This window comes from Neovison vison, chromosome 3 (genome assembly GCF_020171115.1).
Source record: "Neovison vison isolate M4711 chromosome 3, ASM_NN_V1, whole genome shotgun sequence".
NCBI lineage: Eukaryota > Metazoa > Chordata > Mammalia > Carnivora > Mustelidae > Neogale > Neogale vison.
Genome location: NC_058093.1, coordinates 83,142,871 through 83,155,098, shown reverse-complemented (window position 1 = coordinate 83,155,098; position 12,228 = coordinate 83,142,871). Strand labels below are relative to the sequence as shown.

The window sequence follows — 12,228 nt, the reverse complement described above, 5'->3', positions numbered from 1 at the left end:
GGAGCCTGCTTCCTCCTCTCTCTCTGCCTGCCTCTCTGCCTACTTGTGATCTCTCTCTCTGTCAAAAAAATAAATAAAATCTTTAAAAAAAAAAAATTTCTATCCACTGCACTTTCTTCTTAATGTAGTGTACTCGTTAATTGGTTAACTACATTAGAAACTTGTTCTTTAACCACTCCAAAAACCCTTTCATAGTTTCATATATTCACGATATTACCTCCGAATACCAAACCTCTTTTTAACTATTTCTTGAGTCCCCAGAGATTTCTCTTGACCCATCATATCCTTTCATTTAGCATGTTCTGCTCATGCCTCCCATGACTGCTTTTATGATTACATTACTAAGTAAATTTTTTAATATATTTTGGTAAAATTTTGAGTGAGAGATGAGGAGTACTATGTGCAAAGAAAAGGTATTTTAAATAAAATTGTGTGTTAGGCAGGTACAATGTAACTTTGGAGAATATGTGACCAATAAATGGTCAGCACTTTTGTTCAGCTCTATAATCCTCCCTAGGAAGAAATAAGAGATTGTTAAATCTGATTTTACAATTTTTATGAGAAACAAATATGGATTTGGAGTCCTAATTTTTTAATATCAGCACAGAATTTTGCCTTTGAAAAAACCTACTTTTGCCAACTGTGTGAATGAAATAAAACAGTTTACAGCCTCTGGTGCGGAAATTTTTTCCTTTTGTTCTGTTTTTCTTTATTCTCTTAGAGTGCAAGTACTTTAGAGTCTATTTTTTCTCCTTAATTTGTGGGTAGCGGCTTATTGATTTTGCTAGTTTTTTGTGATGAATATTGTCAGAAATGACTTAGCTTGAAAATAAAAATGACATTGCTTATTTCTAATTCATTTCTATAGTTACATATGGTGAGTTGGTTACTTGGAACAGCTCTTCAATTGTTTTCTGAATTATAATAATTAGACAATTATTTTTGTAGTTCCTTCATCTTCACTAGCTAAAACCAGATCCCTCCAATTAAAAAAAAAATAGCCATAAGGAATTGTTTTTTTTTTTAAAGGACCTTTGCATAGAGAATAAAGCTAAACGTGCTCCTTAGTTCATTGCATGCTGTCATCGTTGGTCCATGCAAAGTACTGATATTATTTATTTATACATTTTATTTTTGTTTCTAGTCCCATGCTCCTGACCTTGACCCATAGGGAACCATTCTAATATGATAGTCATTATAGTAACTACTGAAATGCTCTCTTTGGTTTATTCTCTGTATTTTCATAATGTATTATTTTCTATACATGTTTTTAAATATTTTAAGCAGAAAATTTCAAATAAATAAAAGAGAATATATTATGAACCTTCATGGGTCTCTTGGTTGGGCTTGTGTCAATTATCTCTCCACCCTGCCCCCTCCCCTTTTTTATGTGTATTAAATTTTATTATGTATATATGATATTGTGCTCTGTATCTTGTTTTGTTCCTTACTGCTTAATTTTACTTAACCTTATATGCTTATCATTTACTTATGTTGTCATGTGTGCATTGCTTCTGACTGCTGCATAATATTCCATAGTTTGTAGCTATCATGTTTGAACAACCTATATTTCCCAGTGATTGCTACCCAGATTTTCTGTTGCAACAAACACTGCTATGATGAGCATCCTCATACTTATTTAATCATGGAATTTTGCAAGGACTTCTTTGGGATATATATCAAGGAGCACAATTGCTGGTAGTAGGACACATGTTTATGCTTAATTTGACCAAGTCCTGCCAGTTGCTTGATCAAATACTTTGGTCCACACCAGCAGTAACCCTCTCACTCCCGTCAATCCTTGACATTATTGAGCTTGCTATTTTCCATCTCATGTGCATAACTTTTGTAGTTTATCGTCTTAATTTTAATTCCTCTTATCAGTAATACATTTGAATATATTTTCATATTTTTATTGGCCTTTTGACTTCCCTTTTCTGAAATTGCTGTTCATACACTTTATTTTTCATATGATTTTCATAGCATTTTGATAAATGCTCTGTAAGAGTTTGTTGTATATTCTAAATATTCATTTCCTGTTAGTTTTAGATACTAAAAAAATCTGCTCCCATTATTTCAACTTTTTAATTTTGTGCATGATGCTCTTTGAGTAGACATCAATATTTTAAATTTTATTAAAATATTTTCTTGATGTCTATTGTTTGTGTAGAGAAATAATACTGATTTTTTGAAACTTGATCTTGGTTTTAACAACAATGCTGAACTCTCTAATGCTTAAAAGATTCTTTTTTCTAGATAAGTGATCATATATCAATTCCAAATAATCAGAGTTTTCTTTCTACCTCTCCCATCCTCTTTCTTTTCTTCTTTCTAATACCTTTAATCAGTTCCTCTGGAAGTATGTTAAACAAGTACTTGTGGCAATGGGCATCCTTATCTTATGCCTAGTCTTAAAGAGGATGCATCTTACTTCTCACTTAAGTATAATGCTTGCTGAAGGTTTGTTTTTTTGTTTTTGTTTTGTTTTTAAAGATTTTATTTATTTATTTGACAGAGAGGGAGAGATCACAAGTAGGCAGAGAGGCAGGCAGAGAGAGAGGAGGAAGCAGGCTCCCTGCTGAGCAGAGAGCCTCATACTGGACTCCATCCCAGGACCCTGGGATCATGACCTGAGCGGAAGCTCAGGCTTCGGGTTAAACCAGAGGCTTTAACCCACTGAGCCACCCAGGCGCCCCATTGCTAAAGGTTTTTAATATACAACCTTTACTAAGTTAAGGAAGTTCTTTTATTTCTAGCTTGGTATGCATAAATAGCTATTGAACCCTATAAAATGGCTTTTATGCATCTTTGAGATAATCACATGATATTTATCCTGTGGTATATTAATGCTGTGAATTATATGGATAGAATTTCTAATATGAAACCATCACTGCATTTCTAGTTTATATCCTACTTGACATGGTGTATTATTTTTAACTCGTTATTTTTTGGTTAGCAAATATTTTATTGAGAATTTTAGAATCTGCATTTTTAAGTGAAATGTGCTGTAGTTGTTTTCTCTTCATTTTCCTTGTCTCATTTTAGAATTAAGATTACATTAACCTAATAAAATAAGATGGGCAGCTTTTACTCTTCTAATTTCTGGAAAAGCTTTACAAGATATGAATTTACTATTTCTTTAATGTGTGTTAAAACTCATGTAAAACTATCTGGTTCTGAGCATTTTTTTTGAGATTTCTTTGAATGCTATTGATGTCTTTAAGTGCTTTTTGATTTTTTTCCTCCATTTCTTCCAGTATCCTCCCATAAGTACTGATGACACCTGAAGGTGTCCCATTTACATGTATAGGTCAGGCCCAGTTTTCTTTGACTCAGGAAATGCCTAGACAGTCTCAGTGTACACATCTAACTGAGCCATGGAATGGTCACCCCCCACCTTTTTTTTTAAAGATTTTATTTATTTACTTGACAGAGAGAGATCACAAGTAGGCAGAGAGGCAGGCAGAGAGAGAGAGAGGAGGAAGCAGGCTCCCTGCTGACAGAGAGCCCGATGCAGGACTCTATCCCAGGACCCTGAGATCATGACCTGAGCCGAAGGCAGCGGCTTAACCCACTGAGCCACCCAGGCGCCCCCACCCCCCACCTTTTGAAGTGACCAGGGATTCAGTGTTTTAACCCTGACTAATGGGCTCTCAAGTTGCTTCACTTAACTTCTCAGTGCCACATACCTAAATTAATTCTGTGCTCCATTAGTTCTCTACTATTCCACAAACAGAAACTTTGGTTTACATTGTTTAACATTGTTTGATTCACTTGTTTGTATCTCCTAAAACTGTTGCCATACTTCTGGTTGCATGTGTTAAGCTTCTATAAAAGGTAAATATTTTAGACAAACCATAAGTGACTCTTAATCTCACAAAACAAACTGAGGGTTGCTGGGGGGAGGGGGGTTGGGAGAAGGGGGGTGGGGTTATGGACATTGGGGAGGGTATGTGCTTTGGTGAGTGCTGTGAAGTGTGTAAACCTGGCGATTCACAGACCTGTATTCCTGGGGATAAAAATATATGTTTATAAAAAATAAAAAATTTATTAAAAAAAAAAAGTAAATATTTTGACAAAAGAATAACCAAGATACAAAAGTTCAGGGAAGATAAGTGTTGGTAAAAGATAGTCATCTGGTCTAATGTCCTTTACAATATATACCAAATTGTGGTAAACTCTAGATGATTTTCATTTTATCTCCAGAATTTGAAACTTTAGAGTAACGACATGTTATTAAAAGAAAAATTAAAGGTATTCCAGCTTACAAAAAGAAAAAGGAGTAGAGATTATAAGCACGAATTTTATAGACCCACTAACAAGAAACTGTCAATAAACATATAATAGTTATAATTTTTGATACATTGAATGTTTCTACCATCTTATTTCAGCTTTTTCATACACTTTGTATATCTTCTTTTTAATCTTTTTTTACTTAAAAATAACAACTTAGCATTTATATATCTTCCCTAAAGAGATTCTTATACATTCTGACATCCTGTTTTCTCTTTCTCCTTCCCCAATTCCATCTTGTTGCAACTATCTTCTTTAAATAACAAATTATTGCAGTCAATTTTTCTTTTTCTTTGCTGCTAGCTATTTTTAAAGACAACAGACTTTACCAAGATATTCTGTCAGCATTACTCTATATACTATTGTTTAAATAAGTGTAGTAATTTTTCTTTTTCCTTTTTAAAAAATTATTTTTTAATTCTAGTACAGTTAACATAGAGTATTAAATTAGTTTCAGGTGTACAAAATAGTAATTCAACAATTCTATACATTTTCAGTGCTCGTCACTTATATACTCTTAATCTTAATGTACTCTTAAAATAAAAAAAGAGTATACTCTTAATCCTCTTCACCTACTTTACCAATTCCCCTACCTACCTCCCCTCTGGTAACCATCAGTTTCTTCTCTTTAGTTAAGTCTGTTTTTCAGTTTGTCTCTTTTTTTCTTTGTTTTGTTTCTTAAATTACACATGTGAGTGAAATTCTGTGGTACTTGTCCTTCTCTGATTTATTTTGCCTGGCATTATGCCTGTAGATCCATCTATGTCTTTGCAAATGCCAAGATCTCGTTGTTTTTATAGCTGAGTAATATTCTGTTGTGTATATAAACCATATCTTCTTTATCCATTCATCTATAGATGGACACTTGGGCTGCTTCCATATCTGGGCTGTTGTAAATAATGCTGTAACAAACAGAGGGGGCCACATATCTTTTCAAAATAGTGCTTTTGTATTCTTTGGGTAAACACTGGATCATGCCAATACTATCTTCAACTTTTTGAGGATCCTTCATACTGTTTTCCACAGTGACTGCACCAGTTTGCATTCCCATCAGAAGTATAAGATGGTTCCTTTTTCTCCACATCCTTGTCAACACTTGCTGTTTCTTGTGTTTTTATTTTAGCCATTCTGGGAAGTATGAGGTGATATCTCATGTAGGTTTGATTTGCACTTCACTAATGATTAAGGACATTGAACATCTTTTCATGTGGATGTTGGCCATCTGTATGTCTTCTTTGGGAAATGTCTGTTCATGGCTTCTGCCCATTTTTATTTGGGTTATTTGATTTTTATTCATTCATTTATTTATTTTGTTATTTAATTGTATCAATTCTTTATATATTTTGTGTTCCAACTCTTCATTAGATGTGTCAGTTGCAGATATCTTCTCCTGTTCAATAGGTTACCTTTTAGTTTTATTGACTATTTCCTTCATTGAACAGAAGCTTTTTATTTTGATGTAATCCCAATAGTTTATATTTGCTTTTTGTTTCCCTCACCTCTAGTGATATGTCTAGCAGGAAGTTGCTATGGCCAAGGCTAAATAGGTTGCTGCCTGTGTTCTCCTCTAGGATTTTTATAGTTTCAGGTCTCACATTTAGGCATTTAGCTGATTTCAAATTTCATTTTGTATATAGTGTAAGAAAGTGATCCAATTTCAGTCTTTTGCATATTCCTCTCCTATATTCCTAGCACCATTTGTTGAAGAGACTGTCTTTTTCCCATTACATATCCTTGCCTCCTTTGTCAAAGATTAATTGACCATAGAATTGTGTTTTTATTTCTGGGCTCTCTGTTCTTTTTTTTCATTGATCTATGTGTCTGTTTTTGTGCCAGAACCATGCTGGTTGTTTTGTTTTGTTTTGTTTTGTTTTCCAATTTATTTATTTTCAGAAAAACAGTATTCATTATTTTTTCACCACACCCAGTACCCCTTGCAATCCGTGCCCTCTATTATACCCACCACCTGGTACCCCAACTTCCCACCTACCCCGCCACTTCAAACCCCTCAGATTGTTTTTCAGAGTCCATAGTCTCTCATGGTTCACCTCCCCTTCCAATTTACCCCAACTCCCTTCTCCTCTCTAACTCCCCATGTCCTCCATGCTATTTGTTATGCTCCACAAATAAGTGAAACCATATGATAATTGACTCTCTGCTTGACTTATTTCACTCAGCATAATCTCTTCCAGTCCCGTCCATGTTGCTACAAAAGTTGGGTATTCATCCTTTCTGATGGAGGTATAATACTCCATAGTGTATATGGACCACATCTTCCTTATCCATTCGTCCGTTGAAGGGCATCTTGGTTCTTTCCATAGTTTGGCGACCGTGGCCATTGCTGCTATAAACATTGGGGTACAGATGGCCCTTCTTTTCACGACATCTGTGTCTTTGGGGTAAATACCCAGGAGTGCAATTGCAGGGTCATAGGGAAGCTCTATTTTTAATTTCTTGAGGAATCTCCACACTGTTCTCCAAAGAGGCTGCACCAACTTGCATTCCCACCAACAGTGTAAGAGGGTTCCCCTTTCTCCACATCCTCTCCAACACATGTTGTTTCCTGTTTTGTTAATTTTGGCCATTCTAACTGGTGTAAGGTGATATCTCAATGTGGTTTTAATTTGAATCTCCCTGAGGGCTAATGATGATGAACATTTTTTCATGTGTCTGATAGCCATTTGTATGTCTTGATTGGAGAAGTGTCTGTTCATATCTTCTGCCCATTTTTTGATGTGTTTGCCTGTTTCGTGTGTGTTGAGTTTGAGGAGTTCATTGTAGATCCTGGATATCAACCTTTTGTCTGTACTGTCATTTGCAAATATCTTCTCCCATTCCGTGGGTTGCCTCTTTGTTTTGTTGACTGTTTCCTTTACTGTGCAGAAGCTTTTGATTTTGATGAAGTCCCAAAAGTTTGATTGCTACCGCTTTGTTGTGTATCTTAAAATCTGGGATTGTGATTCTTCCAATTTTGTTCTTTTTCAAGATTGCTCTGGCTATCTGGAGTCTTTTGAGGTCCCGTAGAAATTTTAGGATTGTTTGTTCTAGTTCTTCAAAAAATGCCTTTGATATTTTGATAAAGATTACATAAAATTTGTGGATTGTATTGGGTAATATGGACCTTTTAATAATATTTGTTCTTCTAATTCAAGAGCATAGAGTATCTTTCCCTTTGTGTTGACTTCATTTTCTTTCATCGGCATTTTAGAGTTCTCAGAGTACCAGAAGGTCTTTTTCCTTCTTGGTAAATATCCTAGGTATTTTACTATTTTTGGTGTAGTTATAAATGGGACTGTTTTCTTAATTTCTCTTTCTGGTACTTCATTATTAGTGTATAGAAATGCAACAGATTTCAGAGGATGGCAGGTAGGTAGAAAATCCTCAGGCCAAGAAGAAATCACAATAATTTATAGTCAGGAAAGTGATATCTCAGATCTGAGCCTCACCATTTCCCCTCACTCCCCCATCCCACCAGAAGCAGCAGCATCCATAGATGATGATTCTAAATCACCAGCTCTATGATTTGGTAGGAAAGGGTAGGGATATGACTGCCTAAGGTTAGTTAGTCCTCCCACCCCATGTTTTTCTCAGCTCTTTATTTTTTTTTTTAATTTAAATGAATGTAGAGTTCAGTAATTCATAAGTTGCATTAACACTTAGTGCTCATTTGCTCAGTGTATCATGGGCCCTCAACACCCATCACCCATTACCTACCTCATCCTCCTACCCACCTCCCCTCCAGCAATTCTGTTTGTTCCTGTAGTTCAGAGTCTCTTGTGGTTTGTCTCCCTCTCAGGGAGTTTTCAGTTTTCCCTCCCTTCTCCTATGATCTTATGTGCTGTTTCTTATATTCCACATATGAGTGAAACCATATGATAATTGTCTTTCTCTGATTGACTTATTTCACTCAGCATAATACCCTCCAGTTCCATCCACATTGATGTAAATGGTTAGTATTCACCCTTTATCATGGCTGTTTCTCAGCTCAAAAATTTTTAAGTACTCTTTACTCCTGAGGGCATTTGTATAGTAATGTGAGTCCCTGAAGATATGGGGGCAGTCAATTTTTGTTTCAAGGCAATGACAGAAAAGAATCAAAAGCAGAACTCTTAACAGTTATTTTCCAATTTTGCCCTCCCATAGTCGATAGGCTGCCTCTTGCCCTAGGGTCTTCTATACTACCCTGCCCTCCCAAGGAGTTTTTAAGTTTTCTTATCCTTGGCTTTTTCTGTCTATAATTTCTATTGGAGTTGATACTTAGAGATCCAGCAGTTGTTCTAGTCCAACATCTTGGTGTTATCTTCCTGGGAGGAAACTCTAACAAAAAAAATAACTCTGGAGGAAACTCTAACAAAAGCTTTACATGTGTGTACTGATTTACTCAGGGATCACATTTCTAAAAACTACACCTAAGTGTATTATCAAGAATTATTTGGTGTGCCTGGATCACTCATTTGGTTAAGCATCTGACTCTTGGTTTCAGCTCAGATCATGGTCTCAGGGTCCTGGGATAGAATCCCACACTCATGGGTTGTGTGCTTGAGATTCTCTCTGTCCCTTTCCCTCCATCCCTCCCCTGCTGGCTCTCTCTTTTTCTTTCTCTCTCTCTCTAAGATAAGTAAACACATTAAAAAAAAAAAAAGAATTATTTTATCATGATGTTTGAAAACAACTAAAATGGGCAAAAAATGTCCAACTAAACTGTCCAACATATGTTGGTAGAATAAACTATTCTAAGATAACTAACTTTTCACTACTCATTTTTGTTTTAAAAAAAAAGTGAATGTCTACATGCATACTCCAAAATGTAACAGAGATTATCTTTTAGTATAAAATGATGGGTGAATTTATTTTTCCTGTCCTTTTTTATGCTTTCCTAAATTGCTGTAATAAGTATATGTTGCTTTTGTACTCCAAATTACTGGATATGTGTGTGTGTGTACACATACATACATATAAATATATGTATATTTATATGTATATAAATATATATTTTTTTAATAAAGCAGAAGCAATCAACTGGGATGTGGGAGGTTGGATATGCCAAGCATTTAGTTTGCATTTTTCTTATCTATTTGTTCACTTGATTTTTTTCCTTAAAGTTCAAAATTGATGGAAAGAAGTAAAAAAATATTAATTTATATAATTTTCATTGCCTTATTAAAATAAGGAAACTATTTCATTTGAATAATCAGATATTTTTCTTCAGAGATGTAAAGAATAGAGGACATCACGGTGACTTATACTATTTATTTAGAAGGTTTATTTGACCTTTGTGGACTTGCATAGATAGCCCTTATTTGTGGATATTTATCATTAATTATGTATCTCTATTAAAATGCTTTTTAAACTATTTTACTTCCTTTCTCCAACTCTCACATTCTTGTGAAGAAGGTATTGTGCTTACTTGATCATGGAGCCTCATGCATATGGTACATATGTACTCTAAGCTCACTGAGAAAGACATGGACTGATGCTGGTCTCTCCCCATATGTAAAGCCAGATACAGTAGCCAGTCCAGGGGAAATCAGACCAAGAACTGACAGGGATGATGTAATTAGCAAAGACTTTAAAACAGCTGATCATTTACATACTGAAGATTGAAATATTAAAATAATGAGAACAGTCATGGAAAATGTTTTGTAGCTCTAGAAATTCCCACAGATGAAATGAAATATCTACTGGATGCATTAAGCAATGCATTAGACACTGCTGGTAAAAATGTAAGTGAACTTTTTTTTTTTAATTTAATTTTATTTTTTCAGTGTTCCAAGATTCATTGTTTATGCACCACACCCAGTGCTCCATGCAATACATGCCCTCCTTAATACCCACCACCAGGCTCATCTAACCAACCCCCTCCAAACCCTCAGTTTGTTTCTCAGAGTCCACAGTCTCTCATGGTTCGTCTCCCCCTCCGATTTCCCCCAATTCACTTTTCCTTTCATTTTCCTAATGTCCTCCATGTTGTTCCTCATGCTCCACAAGTAAGTGAAACCATATGACTTATTTCGCTAAGCATAATCTCCTCCAATCCCATCCATGTTGATACAAAAGTTGGGTATTCATCCTTTCTAGTGGAGGCATAATATTCCATTGTATGTATAGGCCATATCTTCTTTATCCATTTGTCTGTTGAAGGACATCTTGGCTCTTTCCACAGTTTGGCGATTGTGGCCATTGCTGCTAAAATTTTCCAAACAGAAGCAGAGAGTAAGACAACTTAAATAAATAAATAAATAAATAAAATGATATCAGTGTCCTGTTACTATGTAGTCTTAAAAAAAAAAAAAGTGTGTAATTGGAGTTCTAGGAGGAAGAAGTATTTGAGAAATAATGACCAGACTTTTTCCACATTTCATAAAAAATATAAACTCACAAAACCAAGAAGTTCAACTAATTTCAAACAGGAAAGAATACCACACCAAGATATCATTTCTGAAAGCTAATAATAAAAAGAAAAATCATAAAAGCCCAGAAAAAAAGACACATTGCATACAAAACACAGAGGCAAAAAATATACTGACTTCTCTATGGAAACAATGAAAATCAGAAAACACTGGAATGAAAAACGCACTGAAAGAAAACTATAAACTTAAAATTATATATCCAGTAACAAATCCAAAATAATGGCATTTTCAGATAAGACAGCTAAGTAATTGAGGGAATTTATTGCTAGCAGACGTTTGTTACAAAAAGTATTAAATGAAGTCTTAAGGCAGAAGAAAAATGGTATTCGATGGAGCACAATTCACACAAAGGAAGAAAAGCCTCAGAAATAGTAAATAAATAGGTAAAAACAAAAGACTTTTTTCCCATTAAAATTTTGTGAAAGATAACTCAAAATCAAAAATAGAAATACCATATGATCAAATGATTCTACTACAGGTATTTACCCAAAAGTCAATGGAAACATTAATTTGAAAAAAATATGTGCACCCCTGTATTTATTGCAACATTAGTTACAATAACCAAGATACAGAAGCAACCTAAATGTACATCTATAAATGAATGGATAAAAAAGATGCAGCATATATATATATATATATAGACACATATATATGTATATATATATATGGCAATATTACTCAGTTATAAAAAAGAATGAGATCTTGCCATGTGCAGCAACCTGGATGGACCTAGAGCGTATGATGCTGAGTGAAATGAGTCAGACAGAGAAAGCCAAATAAAATATTTCACTCATATGTGCAATTTAAGAAACAAATGAACAAACAAAGAAAAGAGACAAATAGAAAAACAAGACTCTTAAATACAGAGAACAAACCAGTTCACAGAGGGGAGGTGGGTGGAGGGAGGGGTTGTTGAGCACTGAGTAATGTATAGAACTATTGAATCATTATATTATACACCTGAAATGAATATAACAGTTATACTGAAATAAAATATATTTTAATTAAAAATAATTGTTTAAGTCAAAAAAGTAAAAAAATATGAATTGTGAGTTTTTTGATGGATGTAGTATTAAAATGTATGATGATAGGGCAAAAAATCAGAGGGAGAATTGGAGATAAAATGTCACAAGATTTTTATGTTATTTAGGAAGTGATATATTATTTAAATCTATGCTAAGTTAAATTTGCATACCTAAGCCCCAGAATAACTATTAAAGGTATACAGAGAGATGGCTAATAAGTTAGTAGAGAAGTATAGTGGGATACTAAAAAATTGAATTTGTTCAAAATAAGGCAGGAACAGAGGATGAAAGAAGAGATGGTCGAGATAGAAAATATCAAGAAGATTTGTATCTTAACTATATAATAATTATATTGAATGTAAATTGTCTAAACACACCAATGAATTGTTTTATTTTGTTAGACTAATAAAAATCTAGTAAAACAATTCTATACCACAGTGGTTGGCAAACATTTCATCAAAGTGTAGATAGTAAATAATTTAGGTTTGAGGACTCTACAG

At 34.3% G+C, this 12,228-nt stretch overlaps 1 long non-coding RNA gene across 1 annotated transcript in view; it reads left to right on the top strand.

Moving 5' to 3' along the window:
• The window catches only part of LOC122902676, a 215,727-nt gene that overhangs the window by 178,004 nt on the left and 25,495 nt on the right, over positions 1 to 12,228 (top strand). The gene's annotated exons all lie outside the window — the stretch shown is intronic.